Raw genomic sequence first — 15,823 nt, 5'->3', positions numbered from 1 at the left:
TCGTTGGGAGTGATTTGAGCAAAAGTGAAACGAAAAAGCGACCCTCTTGGCTACGAAGCGTTATATTATATGTTGATATAAACGTAGCGACGAACTAAATAAAAATAACTTTTATTTTTTCTTGTGATTCGAACCAAGAATTTTGGATCGGAAGCTCACATTGCTAGTCGCTCGGCTACCGCGCCATGCTGTCATCGCTGGCCTAAAAGTTATTTAGTTACGAAGCGTTATATTATATGTTGATATAAATAATTTTTGTGAGCGTGTAATTCTCAAAAGGTTTATTAGAAAATCTATTGAAGTAGGTAGTGTGGTATCTGTTCGTATCAGCTTAACTTCTGATAGATCCTCCGTCGGAGGACAACAAATGTTAAACTGATTTTTGGAAATGGGCGGAGTGTTTTAAGGGTTTGCTCCACCTCTGCCACGGGTTGGCCCGGTATTACAGTACCGCCGGGATTTCGGCCTTGAATAAATACAAGAAGAAATATACTAATACATTTAGCTTTGGTGGGAGAGCCATAAATTTTTATATGAATACATGTAGACGAAAATGGAATTTTTTTTTGAAGTGAAATTTGCATTGTAGGACATTTCTGATTATTTATTGAAAACAGTTCTTTTTATTAAAATTGATTATAGAAGAAAATTGAATTTTTTCCAAGGTGAATTCATACACTAAGCTAAGTAAAACGTTTCGTAATTCAATTTTGTGTTGACAACCAAATGTACACGGCGGAAGAAAAAAATAACAAATCAGCTGTGTTATTGCTACCACCTTCAAAAGATTCGCCTTGATTTTTCATATAAAAATTATACATATCATCACTTGTGACAACTGTACCCAGTCGGTCGACAGTGTGTGAATCATCTTTAAATTCTGCAAGAATACCCCAACCTGCGCAGCGCACAGTAAAATCGACACAAAGCTGAGCGCAGAGCACAATCGTACAAACACACTAACGTACATACATACATATATACGCTCGAATACATTTTCTTACTGTGCCTGTGGCGATATGAACGCACAAATGCACATACACAGGCACGAACATGAAATCAAACAGCTCGCCGTGTTTAAGTGAATCGGTATAAATATTTCGTACATTAATTTTTGTGAGCGTGTAATTCTCAAAAGGTTTATTAGAAAATGTAATGACAAGGTAGTTTGTTGGTTGTGTATGGTTATCGCTTCTCGGCCTTATGGCTAAGATCGAAGTGTTAAACTAATTTTTGGAAATGGGCGGAGTGTTTTAGGGGCTTTATCTACCTCTGCCACGGGTTGGCCCGGTATTGCAGTACCGCCGGGATTTCGGCCTTGAATAAATACAAGAAGAAATATACAAATACATTTAGCTTTGGTGGGAAGAGACATAAATTTTTATATGAATACAAGTAGACGAAAATGGAAGAAATTTGTAAGTCTGTTTCTTCGGTCCGTTTGGGTATTTTTTTTTGACAATATCGAAACCAAAGCATTTGTATCATATTTTATCTATCATAAGCCACTCGTATCATTTGTTGAAATTGAAAACATTGAGGATGAATAATAATAAAATGAAGAAAATAAAATATGAACTTTATAGCAATATTATAATGAACCTATAATTATCCCGCTCCTAATGCTGCTTTCGTCTCATTCTCTCTCAGTTTGTTTTACGGAAGGTTTCACTTCTATCGCGTCTAACCGTTAGACACGTATTTTTTTTTCTTAGAAAGCTTTCCAGTGATAAGATTGCTTGGCAACTGAATGCATATAAGTATTAGTTGAACTAAAAATGCCTTAGCATTTCTTTGCTTTATTTTGTCGATTAAAGAAATGTAGTTGGGATTATTCGATTTACAAGTAGATAAAATGAAAATTAAAACGATTTGTTTTGTTTAATAACTTTTGTACATTTAAAGGCAATGGCATAGTTCCGAGATTGAAGAAGTTTTGTTGGTGTAACAGTTTAGTAATTCCAGCTAAGAGCGGTGAAGCCATCGGTCGTGCGAGCCCTGTAGTCAAAGGAAGGCGAGGATTCGATGACTCTCATTTAGTTGGGTGTTTGAAGAGCTGATTACTGCACACGCGCGATACCTTCGCATGGCGAACATATGCTTGATTATATCAGAGTCAATTCTGAGAAATCCTACCACTTTATCAGAAATTAATTAAACCAAATTAATGCTTGTCTCACGAGGCAGCTAAAGTTCTTCACCTTCTATGTACGACGTGTGCTCAAAAAATAAGGTGAATGGTTATCTTTCTCAAAAAGTATTATTTATTCATCGATTTCTATTTTATCCCCTTCAAAGTTGTCCCTCTCAGATATATTATAATACACCGCCCGCTTTCTTTCTAATCCTCGAAGCAGTTCTGATATGCACTTTTTGGTATGTCCTTGAGCTCTCCCAGCGATTCGGTTTTTATCCCCTCCATCGTCGCAAAACGCCGTCCTTTTATGGGTCTCTTCAATCTTATTAACACGAAAAAGTCGCTGGGGGCCAAATCTGCTGAATACGGCGGCTGAGGCATGATAACGGTGCTGGCTTTAGCCAAATAATATCTCACAAGCAAAGATGAGTGAGCAGGTGCATGATCATGATGCAAAAACCAGTCATTTTTTCCACAATTCCGAGCGCTTTTTTCGTATTGCTTCACGCAAACGGCACTTAACTTCAAGGTAATACTTATTTACGGTACTACGTTGTGGTAAGAACTCCTGGTGCACTACGTAATCGAAGAAAACAGTGAGCAAATCCTTGACATTTGGTCGAACATGGCAGCATTTGTTTGGTCTTGGCTCTCCTAGACTCATCCATTGGGACGATTGGGCTTTGGTTTCGATGTCATAACCATATACCTATGATACGTCACCAGGTATGTCCCTTTTAAAGCAAATCTGGATCATCGTTGACGTCATTCAACAATTTCTGAGCTATGCTCACGCGACGTTGTTTTTGGTCAAAATACAGCAAATTTGGAACGAACTTCGCTGCCACACGCTTCATGCCCAAAATTTCCGAAAAGATTGCATGGCATGAGTCAACTTCTCTAATTGTAATTTTCCTCACTTTCTAAATATTTTCATCGGTTATTGCTGTGTTAGGACGTCCAGAGAGTATCACAGATGGGGCGTCGTCATTCACAGCTTCTCGGCCTTTTGTGATAAGCTTGTACCACTTGTACACATTTTGACTCAGAGTATTTCACTGTATACCACTGTCAATATTTCGAGTGTTTTGAACATCTAAATCCATTTTTAACACAAAATTTGACGCAACTTCTTTGATCCATTTTTTTCGATAGCAGAAAATCGTCGAACACACAAAACACTTCAGTTTTTCATGCCTTTCACAATCAAACTAAACATGCGATATATTCTATCTAATCCAGTGACCATTTTATATGTTTTTGAATCCCGTTGGTGATTTAGAAGAGATGTCTGCTGAAGTACCTGGAAAGCAGCTACTTGGTGCGATTATTTGTCCTTGACTCAAAAGCAATCAGCTAGCGACTTGAAGGCCTTGTTGACGAGAAGCGGGGCATACCGCGCAAAGTAACACCCACTAATATGGGAATCGGTTTAGCATCGGAGTTCCAACTTCCTCGTCCATGTTGTAAAAAGGGCCGTCGTAGTTTAGTGAGGCCAAGGTAGGTTAGCCAGGTTACTTATCTAGCCCTAAGACTCATTGTGAGACCTGCATTTTTGGGTTAAATTCCACACACTGAAAAAGTTCTCTTCCATATTGGTTAATAACTTAGCCAGATCTTTTTCACAAGCTTGACTTGAGTTCAATTATATGCCAGCAGCAAAACCTTTTAAATACTCGAAAGAATGAAAATCATTCCCAGCCATTTAAAGTCAGAGCCTTTCTTATGTGGAAAGTTAAAATTTAAAACTGCTTGCAAAAGTGAAAAGGAAAGAAAAGCAAGCAAAAAAATGATAAATAAGAAATTAAACTTGAAGTGAAGTGCGCACAATTTATTCAGAAGCAACCCATATGGCCCAAGATACAATAATGAAGCAACAAAGCAAAAGCTGAGTAAACAAAGTCGCCAGCAGCTTTCAGTTGCGTTGTTTCAGAGCAGTGAAAAAGTAGACAAAAGGCATAGCAAAAAGGGAACAGATAACAAAAATGAGAAACATAATATGCTTTAATTTCAATTGTTTCTTTTTTATTTTTTAATACTTAATTTTAAAATTTAAATTCCTTTTCTTGCTTCGTTAATTTTATGGGTACCGCAGGATTTTTGTTACAAAAAACTATTTTGCATTTTTAAGAATCCATAGTCACTTTACTTTACTTATACACTAATAATGTTAAATAAAAAATGGAAAGCAGGACTCTGGTAGTTGTCTTTGGATCAGTCTTACTTTTATAAAAAGGGTTTTCCTATAAGTGGTGTTATTTTGATATTCAAAGTATGGTTTCGTTGCTTCTGTGGCACGTAGCATCGTCTTGTTGAAAATAAACGTTGTCCAGATCAATACCATCCAATTCCGGCCATAAAAAATCGTTTATCAACTCTCGATAGCGCAATCCATTCACCTTAACTGTTGCTCTGGCTTCATTTTCGAAAAAGAAAGGTCCAATGACTCCGCCGGACCATAAACTGCACCAAACAGTCACACGTTGAGGATAGGAAGGCTTTTGAACAATAAATCTTGGATTTTCTGGGCCCCAAATCCAACAGTTTTGCTTGTTGACGAAGCCACCCTGGAAATGGCCCTCATCATTCAAGTTGATTTTTCGATGGAATTCCGGATCATCTTCATGCACTTCAACGACCCAATCAGCAAAGACACGACATTGTTCTTGAGTTAACAGGACTTTATAAGCCATAAGACTCAAGTCTTTATGCGAAATACGGTGTAATGACATTTGTGGAATGCCTAATTCCAAAGAACGACGAGGAATGGACAAACCTGAGTTTTCTTCAACACTTTCGGCTACAACAGCAATATTTTCGGCTGTTCTTGAGCGACGTCACATCACTAACTTGTCCCACCAGCTCGAATTTTTTTTACTAATTTCTGTATTGCGGCCCGACAAGGTGCTTCACGAGAACCCAAAAATGTTCGAGTTCAAATTTTCACCATTTTTATAGTGAATTTTAATAATTTCAATGCGTCTTTTAAGCATGTATCGTTCCATTTTTATTAATGGCGTAGTTTCTACTTGTCAAATATTATAAAATGACAGCTTCAAAAGTGACATCTACCGAAATAGCGGGCTATTCAAAATAACATCTGTTATTGGAAAACCCTTTACATTTCCATTTCCATCTCGCTAAGTTTTCGCATTTTATTTGTTTCTTACTTATTATTTAACTTTTTTTCTTATGAAAATAAAAATAATTCTACAACAAAATCACATAAATTGAGGTGTCAAACTGCGTGCAAATCGAAAAAAAAGTAAACTATTTTCATCAGAACTAAAATTTTTTGAATCAAAATTTTTTAAAAATTTCGTTACAGTCCACGCAGTTTTAAAAAGAATTTTCAGAAACATTTCGATTATCCAATTTTATATCTCACTAAATTTTTTATTTTATTGAAAATTGTGTACTCAGAAAAATTCTGAAAATTCTGGTCAAACCGCTGAAAGTTTTGTTGGAGTTTCGAAAAATTTTGAAAAGCTTTATACGAATTGCTATTATTATTAATATTGTGACCTCCTGAACTTTTCAACAGCTTTTGGTTGTGATTTTGTTATGAAAAAGGGCTATCTAAGTAGCCATTTTATAATAATAATGTTCTCGTATATTTACTACTGCCTGCTGAGAGGCGCTCAGTGTTTTGGAAATATGTTTCAATCTTTTTTTTATTTCAGTAGGTGTCTATCTACCAACCTAGTGGAAAAAAGGACTTTGGAATAGAATACAAAAGCATATTTATATACTGAAACCAACTCAGTATTAAGTTTTTATGAAAAATTGAAACAATAAATGCCACATAAGTCGTTTCCTGAAGCAATCCGTGCCAAGTGCGAATGTTTCTCTCACCCTCTACGAGTACAACTCAATTTAAGCAGGTCACTAAAGTCGGAACCGCCACTCCCCTAATCAATGCTGCTTGTGCGTCACTACCGTTTGGTTGATCACGCCTTCGAAACTAGTCAATAAGTACCAAAAGATGCAAGAAAGGCGTTCATCTTTTGACAGACAATGGCAAACCTCCAAATGTGTTTCAGCTATGGAAAAGTTATTCAAAAACATCCTTCATCCATTCGAAGGTTCGCTACAAATATAAGCTCCTCCAAAGCGGCGTCCGCGGAATGGCAATTTAAGTTCTGGGAAAAGGAAAAAGTCACAGGGGCTAAATCCGGTGAATATGGTGGTTGTTCGACTTTATTTGTCGAGTTTTTGGTCAAAAAAGTGTTCACAATATGAGCCTTATGAGACGGTGCGCTCTCCTGGTGCCAGATCCATGACTTTTCTTTTCTCAAAATGGGCCGTTTCCTCCTCACATTCTCACTCAAACGTCGCATAACTTCCAAATAATATTTAGTAATATTCTTTATTTACCGTAGAACCATTTGGGACAAATTCCGAGTTCACAACTTCATAATAATAAAAGAAATCGAGTAGCCTGACTTTCACTTTTGACCGACTTTGACGTGGCCTTTTGGATTTCGGTTCATGTGGATAGCGCCATTGAGCTGCCTGTTGACTGGTTTGCATGTCAAACTCATATACCCACGTCTCATCACCTCTTATGATGCGCTGTAATTGGGTTGTGGTTGGGTCCGAATTGACTTGTTCAGTCATCTCTTCAGCCACCTTTTTCCAATAAATTTGAAAAAAAATCCAACTCTCTTGTAACGAGTCGACCAGTTACGCGTCTCATGCCCAATTGATGGTGTAAAATGTTGCGTATTGATTTGTGAGATACGCTTAGGTCACAAGCTACCTCACTCAAACTTAAATGATGGTTTTCCAGCACCATTTTCGTGACTTTGTGGGTGACCAGATCGAGGCAAATCTTCCACGACATCGCGGCCCTCTCCAAAAGCCTTATATCAATCCGTGTTTTTGGTAAAGCACACTCGCCATAGGCTCCCGCAACATTTTCAACGATTCGGCACACGAAATCCCGTTAAAACCACAAAATTTAAGAAAAGTTCTTTTTTCGATATTTTTATCCATAGTAAAAATCGCAAAGCACACCTGCGGTTGATTGATATGATTAAATACCAAAAACAACCTAATTGACAGATCACATTCAAACTCTGCGAAACTATAGAGGACAGTTGTACCAACATTCCAGCAAAAAATGTATAGACATAATTTTAACACGCGCTTTTAAAATGAACAATTCCCAATATTTTTTGACTGCATGTATGCCTGGCTCTTGAGTAAAAAATAATAATTTTAAATGAAACTAAGTAAAGAATTTGAGAACCAGGCATGCCTCAGAAATTTTTTACCTTCAGTAGTTTAATAAAAACAATATTTTTGTTTGCTATTCCGACCCCGTTTAGAGGGATATGCAATCTGTATTAATCCATAAAATAATGAATGCTTGAAGGCAGAGTGTGAAATACGTTTTTTTAATCTAAAATAAGGTACTTCTATTAAGCTCCTTCTGGCATTACAAAGGCGAAAAAATTAACATAAACAAATATCAGCCATTGACTATTTTGAATATTTAAATAAATCAATAAATTCGCTGATTTCCAGTTGTAATTTTACATATCTCATGACCCTCGTCAATACTCTCCAATGTATCCCAGTTAGTTATCTCACCTAAGCTCGTCAGTACCCGCCTTTCATCAAATTTCTGTATATAAAAAGAGTAATTTTGGGAAACCTGACAAAGGTCAGCCAGGTCATACATGGGAAATTTCCTTAAAAGTTCAGTTGAGAGTGATTGTGATTTTTCTAGCCTTTCGCAAGCTGACGAGGTAATATAAATTCAAAGCAAAGTCCTTTTGTTTCCCTTTTTTTTTTAAACTTCACTTTGTTCACCTACAACTTTCTATAATCTGACTTGCTTTTAGTTTTTTTCTCGTTTTTTTGTTTTTTAAATCTTCTATTTTTTATAATTTAAAGCCCAACATATTTTGCAGCTTTTCCTGCAATTTCATACGGATTTGCCTTTGTTTAGCTTAAACAAAGTTTGCTATAAAATTTATTACGTTTTCCTCTTGACACCTGCAAGAATGCTTGAGCGTTCACACCACCCTCCGCTCCATAATTCATTCACCCAAATTGTCTGCAACGTAGCTTTTGAACCACCTTTTTCTACTTTCGTTTGTCTTTGTCAGAGTGTTGAAGTCCTTTGAAACGCCTTGTTGCGCTATTCCTGTGTAGTCTTCTTTTTCACCTTCTTTTTTGACCTTTTGCTTCCGACATCTTTTGATCCTTTTTTGTGTGTTTTCGTTTTATTTTGTATTTATAGTACTTTGGTCTTTGCTGCTTTGCATTCATTATTTACATATTTATGGTATTTGCATAAGCGGCTGCGACATGCCAAGTCGTGGCCAAACGAATTCATAAGTACGTGCATATATATATATAAACATACATACATACATACACATATACATTTATCCATACATATATACACACATATACACACATATATATATATATATATACATACCCACACACATACATACATATAATGCAAAATATTATATGTGTATAAAAGTAGTCACGCGCACACTAACCTACAATGCATTCAGGAAGCCGTTCCAATTACTTGCAAACAAAGAGTTCTACAAAGCAACACTCCACATTTTTAACGGCCTAAGCTCTTTTTCTTATTTCCAGATTTAATTTTAATTTATTTTTCTATTTTGCTTGTTTTTCTTTATAACTCGATGCAATTTCCTGAAGTGATTTGAGTGGGAAAAAAACCAACAACTAATTCGCCAACTTAATCTGGCTTTTGTAAATTCGAGCGAATTTGTGGAGAAAAATTTTACAGCAGGAATATCCGAAAATCTGAGATTAAACTCATTTTTCAACAACAACGAAAACATTTGCTTTGAATGGATTTTGTGGTTTTTAGTTTGACTTTTATTATATAATAGTCTTTTTTATGTACATATAAATATATATTTTTTGTAATGACTTATTTATTTTTCTTTTTTTAGATCAAAGCCTGGGAGTTTATTGTGTAATTTATTGAGGCTTTAAATAAAATTTTAAAATATGAAAATAAAATAAATAATGAATAGTGTAAATAGTATAATGTAAATATTATATAGCTTCAATCCAGTCTTTTTTTATTTTTGTTTTTAAGAGAGAGGTTCCCAGATTTTATTTGGTTTGTTTGAAAATTGAAGAAGTTATGAATACTAAGCGTCATATTTTTAAACTTCACGTATGCCATAACCACTAGACACACTTATTGGACGAATCGTTTAGAAAATTTGCAAATTACTTCTTCATCTGCCAATATTTCAATCTCCTTTAAACTGCCGAAAAGTAGCGCTTTTAAGCAAAGGTCTTCGCAATCCGTTAGGCATGCAAAAAATGTGTTATTTTGATATTCAAAGAAAAAAGCTATTTTTTAATATAAATGATCGGATACTTATTTTATTATAAAGAAGAAGGTATGCCATTAATAGTGGAAAATAACATCAGGCAAATGACCACCACGATCACGCTTACAGGACAATATCGTTTACATGAAATTTTCCATAACCGAATTGCAAAGTCGCTGCCCTATATCCTCGATAGCCTCACGAACTCCATCTTTGAGGTCTTGAATCGACCCTAAGCTATTGGCGTAGACCTTCTCTTTCACGTGACCCCAAAGAAAAAAGTCACAAGGTGTTAAATCACAAGATCTCGGTGGCCAATTGTGATCACCTCTTCGAGAGATAACAGGGTCCGGAAACTTTTCCTATAAAATATCAATGGTTTCGTTGTTTGTGTGGCACGTAGCACCCTCTTGTTGAAAATAAACTTTGTCCATATCTATACCATCCAGTTCCGGCCATAAAAAATGGTTAATCATCTCTCCTTTTTAACACCTAACACCTGTTATTGGAAAACCCTTTACTTAGGGATCGCTTTCCGATAGTCAAGCTGCGACCCAGGCCCTGTCGCTGCTGTGTTAGATCTCTTCTCTCTCTCTCCTTCTGTAAGGAGGAGATCAAACGTCTCGAGTGTGAAGAAAACATTTCCCTTATCTGGGTTTCAACGCATAGGCACATAGAGGGAAATGAAATTGCCGATTAAGTTGCCAGAAAGGGGCTTCAGTTGTGTCATCTCAGACATTTGTGTCTTCTAGATCGCTTTTAAAGGGAAACTGCACAATTTTTTTCTTAGAAAGCATAAGATAAATGCATTTCTATTTTATCGTGTGCTATCTCAATAAAACTTTGGCCTCAGTACGACAGAAGTAGGACGCTTAAAATGCTGGGAATCTTCTGCTAGTCAATTTCCAAACTCATAGCGATTTTCACCGGTCTCTATGTGTTTGGAGCTTTGACTTCCGTTCAACCTTCATTACAAATTGTCGGGATTGGCTTGATTTAATTTTTAAAATTTGCAAACGAGGCAAAAATCAAATGTTCACAGACAATTTTGTACTCAAAAATATACAAAATATTTTTCTTAAAAACATTTTTTTAAATGTATTTTTTATTAAAAAAATGCATATTTCATTGCAAAACAATTTTTTCAATTGTTAAAAATTTTTGATATTTCAAAACGGGCAAAAAGATAATTTTTCCCCGGACATTTTAAACTAATAAATTTATATAATTTTTTTCCTAAAAATTTTTTTTTTTTAAATGCATTTTTTTTACAATTTTTTTTTACTTAATTTTTAAAATTTTCAGAAGAGGCCAAAATCAAGTGCTTCCCCAAAAATTTTTACTCAAAAATATCCTTTATGTTTTGCCTAAAAACATTTTTTATTAATTGCATATTTTATTATAAATACTTTGTTAAGTTTTTTTCTCTTTAAAGTACTACAGTTGCTAGTATTAATGACAGTTCAATATATTGTTTTTTCTGTGATGGAATTCAAACATAATAGTTTGATTGCGTTATATTTGGCTGGAAAATCACAACCAGCCATTGTTCGTGAGCTCAGTCACCTCAAAGTGAATAAAATGTTTGTGTATCGCACTATAAAACGTTACAAAGATACTGGTAGTATTGCAAAACGCTATGGAGGTGGACCAAAACAAACCGCAAAAACGCCAAAAATGGTTCGGAAAGTGAAAGCTCGACTTGAACGAAATCCACGTCGAAGTGGAAGAAAAATGGCCAAAGAACTGAAAATATCGCAAAACAGCATTCGACGCATATTGAAAAATGAGCTCAAGGTCAAGGCTTACAAGTTACAAAAAGTACACGATCTTTCACCACAGAAAAATAAATTTCGGTGCGAAAGAGCAAAGGAGTTGTTGCGCTTGCATGAACGTGGCGAGTTTCCTAACATTGTGTTTTCTGATGAAAAGAATTTCCCAATTGAACAGTTCATAAACACTCAAAACGTGTTTACTTGACCGAACGCTCATACGAGAATTTGAGCCTACGAATGGCCACTCAAAGCAATTTCCCATCGCAAGTAATGGTTTGGGCCGCAGTGACCGCTGATGGATGCTCTCCAATCATTTTTATCGATCCTAGTGTCAAAGTGAATGCGACTTATTATCGGGAAAATATTTTAGAAGCTGCTTTAGAGCCGTGGACACGCAAACATTTCGGACGTAGTCAAGAGACGTTACAACAGAACTCGGCACCGTCTCATAAAGTTCGAGTGAACCAAGAATGGTTAAAAAATCATGTTCCACACTTCATTTTGTCCACACAATGGCTTTCGAATTCGCCAGACGCAAACCCGATGAACTATTCCATCGGGTCCATTTTGGCGAGCAAGGCGAGGACTAAAAAATATGCCAGTATGGATGCGCTGAAAAAAGCGATTATACGAGAATGGGCCAAAATACCTCAAGGTCACATTCGGGCAGCATGCAACTCATTTTTTGACCGTTTGAAGGCTATAGTCAAGGCAAAAGGTGGTCATACCGAGCTAAAGTGAATATACCTATGTTAAAATTGTAGTCATGTTTGAACAGTTTGGCTTTGAAATCAATAAAAAACTAATTTCACACAAAAAAGTGATGGTGTTTTGAACAGGTAATACTTCATATCGTTCAGCGTATATACCAAAATCTTCAACGTTGGATACATAAATCTCAAAATTATAAAATTTTTGCGTAACCTTTCAGATTACTTCTTTTCGTTAAACTGAAGCCTACAGATAAACCAATTTTAGACGAATTGTCGATAATGTCCAAAATACTTGTATAACTAGGCATAGAATTGCTTGAAAAAAAATTATAATGCACATTTTCCTTGTATCTGTGCGTCGCGTAGTCCAAAAAAGTGGTTGACAATTTTTTTTTAATCAGATCTACAAGTTCCCTTGATTTATGGGTCTATCTTAACAGCCCCGATTTATAAGTGTATTTACTTGGTTGGTCGTGGCTTCAACAGAGGCAAGGACTGCGACTTTAGATAAATTTCACAAAAATTTAAAAATAATTTTTCACGTAGTTGTAAAAACAGCAACAACCACAAATTTGGCCTGAAAATATTGGCTAATTGCCAAGATTTCAAAGAAGACAAGAGTGCGGCAGCTACAAAGAGCTTCATTATCCACCAAAAAGGCACTCGAATATTAAATTTTAAAGAAGCATTTTACCCCATTTGAATCTTAACTGACCAGTTGACGCGTCGCAATAGAATAAACGTTCAAATGAGATTAGCCAAAAAGCGGGGTGAATAATTTCACACCAACAGCCACTATTACATAGAAAATACATATTTATTATGCTGCACCATAGCTACACATTTATTTTTTTATATGTGTGTGTGTGTTACTTGCAACTAAGCAGATCGACTACATTTCCGGCTAGCAATGAGGGAGGCCACAACAGAGAATACTAAGCGGCTGCGGAAAGCCAAAACAAATGACCGGCGTACAAAGCAAGTCTGCAAAACAGCAAGGGAAAAAGTTAGCAAAAAAAGAACAAAAAAAAAACATTGGCCAAATTAATGAAATAATGTTCCAACGTAGCATAGACACAGGCGCACACAGACAGTAAAAGCATTTATGCCCTAAAATTTGTTTTGTTGAATTAACAGTGACATTTTGGCATGGGGTGGGTGCGATAACACCATTCAACACAACTGAATAGAACACAAAAAGCACAGCATTAATAATCATGCAACACTGGGCAAAAAATAACAATAAAAGGTGATAACAAAAATAAAGACGACGACAATAATAACATTTGAGCATAACAATTCAAAGAACAAACATAAAAATGACTATAATACTAGGCATGACAATATCAACAACGGTAATAAGAATTTGTAGAATTTTGTAAGAATTTGTAGGAACAATGTCGCCAGCAAGAAGAAGAGCAAGAATAATAAAGTTAAGGAAAATAATTGAAAACAATTGTCACGGCCGACGAATTAAGTGTTCACGACGGCTGAGTAAGCGCGACTGAGCGCAAAACCAACTGACTGGGTGACTGAGTGACGGAGCAAGCATTTGACCGCGTGAATGACACGTCGCTTCTAAAGCTAACTAAATGCCGCCCAATCGCCGAAGCAAATAGCGTGCGAACCAACTTTATGCACTGCTGAACTTCGGCCTTGCTACTTACATACATCATTTTTTATTTTATTTTTTCTCATTTTTATAATTTCGAAAACTTCGGTCTCTGTCAGTCGGTCGTTTTTATTTTATATAATTTTTTTTTTTGGAATTGTGTAAACCCAACCAAGCATCTTAGCGCATGTCTTAAACTCTTGCTACTCATACCCTCCTGACTTTGGCAAGTGACTATTTTTTCTTTCCTTTGTCTGCAGAGCCATTTTTGTTATTGTCCTTGTTATTGCTTTCCTTTGACTTAATGCCTGTTTCGCGCTCTCACTGGCATGGTGTTCGCCGGTTTCTTCACTTAGCTGTTGGTCATTTGAAAAATATGCAGACATTTGAAGGTGTCACGGTGAATCATTTATCATGTGAATTTCAGCATCCGCTGTTTGTGTGTGAGTAGATAAATTTGCTACTACGTGCACTGGCAGGTATGGCGTTGGTAGGTATTTTTTCATGGCCCATGGTTGGGAAGGCATTCTGATACAATTGAAGTTAGCTAGCTGTTGGAAGTATGCTTGAAATTACTTATTCAAGTAACCCCTCTCCCCTTTCGCTCTTTTTCAAAGATAATCATTTATTTACCTACCGGCTGACTCTGCGTTTTTTTGTTTTTATTTTATTTTCGCTGGATAAATATTTAGATTTCGTTTGCGTGAAGTTCGCCCGGATCAAAAGTTCATAAATATTTTTTTTAATTCTTGGCTGCTGATGTACAATTTAAGAAAACTTTTAGAACTTCAATTTTTAGGTTTTTAATTATTGGCTGCTGTTTTACAGTTTAAGAAAAATTCTCAGAGCTTTTAATTTTTTTTTTAGTTCTCCGCTGCTGTTTTACAGTTTAAGACTTTTTTAAGAAACAAATTGTTTGATGAAATAATTTCATTAAAATCCCATATTTTCTCTGAAAAAGTACAATAACAAAATTTAAACATTAAAAAAAGCCTTCGCTTCAAGCATATCTGTATCGTAACTTTCATTATGGAATTAATCTCAAAAGAATCTAAATTATTCAAAAAAAATGTATTTCGTCTTTTATCAGGTCAGTCCATAAGTTTTCGTTTTTTAAAGGTGGTTTTAAAATTAATAAAAAAGATGTTTAAAGTATTTATTAATCAATAATATATTTTCCTTCATTATTTACAATGTCTTCCCAACGTTTAGGCAAATTTTTAATTCCCTGCTCAATAAGTTTTTTGTCCTTGAAGCCAAAATACGCTTCGATATCCCTTTTTATAGCTTCTTTTGAGGAGTAGTTCTTGTTACTCATATGGGATTGAAGTCCACGGAAAAGGTGATAAGCACAAGGTGCAATATCCGGAGAGTATGGTGGATGCGGCATTAGCTCCCAGCCGAGCTCGTTCAGCTGGCCTAATGTTTGCGTTGTGAGGTGAAACAAAACTTAGCGGCTATTCACTAAAGACGGTTGATTTTTTTTAAGTGACTCATTCAGGCCTGATAGCTGATGGGATTAATAATCAGAAGTTATCGTCTGGTTTGGTTTCAGAAGTTCATAATAAACAATACCGGCCATATCCCACCAAATAGACAGAAGAATCTTCTTGGGGGGAAGGCCAACTTTAGGGGTCGGTTCTGGTGTTTCATCTTTATCTCACCATTGGCGTTTGCGAACAGGATTATTGTTAAGGACCTATTTTTTATCACCAGTAACGATACGGTTCAAAAAACTTTCATTTTCCAGCCGTTGCAGCAGCTGAGAACACAAATTCAATCTCTGCTGAAGGTAGGCGACCGAAAGTCTATGTGGAATCCATTTTCCCAGCTTTGAAACCTTTCCCAGCTGAACCAGGAGCCTTTGAATTGTTCCATGCGATGAATTTAACCTCTGAGCTATCATATCGACTGACAACAATGAAAAATAATATAGCTCTAGTGGCCTCGGTAGGCAATATTTTATTTACACTCACAGGTGACTGAAATAGAAAAGACAAAAAGGTTCTGGTTCAGTATGAATGTTTATGATCGTATGATCAATGATCTTAGAAAAAAATTTTGATAAAATGGTGGACGTTCAAAGATGAAAAACTGTTTTCTGACCTTCTTTTTTTACTTTAAAAGTCCATAAAAGTACTACATTTTTATTTTTCTAATGACCGTATTTCACGCGATAACGACATCAATTCTGCGACATTTAAATTTTATTTCATCAAAATCGGTTTAGTAGAACTGGC

The 15,823-nt window shown here is 35.8% G+C and overlaps 1 protein-coding gene and 2 pseudogenes across 2 annotated transcripts in view; all 3 read left to right on the top strand.

Annotated features, from left to right (window-relative positions):
• LOC129242882 (cysteine-rich motor neuron 1 protein) overlaps positions 1-15,823 on the top strand; it is a 213,920-nt gene that overhangs the window by 147,857 nt on the left and 50,240 nt on the right. The gene's annotated exons all lie outside the window — the stretch shown is intronic.
• On the top strand, positions 290-475 carry LOC129243182 (U2 spliceosomal RNA; annotated as a pseudogene).
• LOC129243265 (U2 spliceosomal RNA) lies at positions 1,188-1,326 on the top strand (annotated as a pseudogene).

This window comes from Anastrepha obliqua, chromosome 3 (genome assembly GCF_027943255.1).
Source record: "Anastrepha obliqua isolate idAnaObli1 chromosome 3, idAnaObli1_1.0, whole genome shotgun sequence".
NCBI classification, from domain to species: domain Eukaryota; kingdom Metazoa; phylum Arthropoda; class Insecta; order Diptera; family Tephritidae; genus Anastrepha; species Anastrepha obliqua.
Note: the sequence above shows the minus strand (reverse complement) of the source record. Positions and strands in the feature narration are given on the sequence as shown.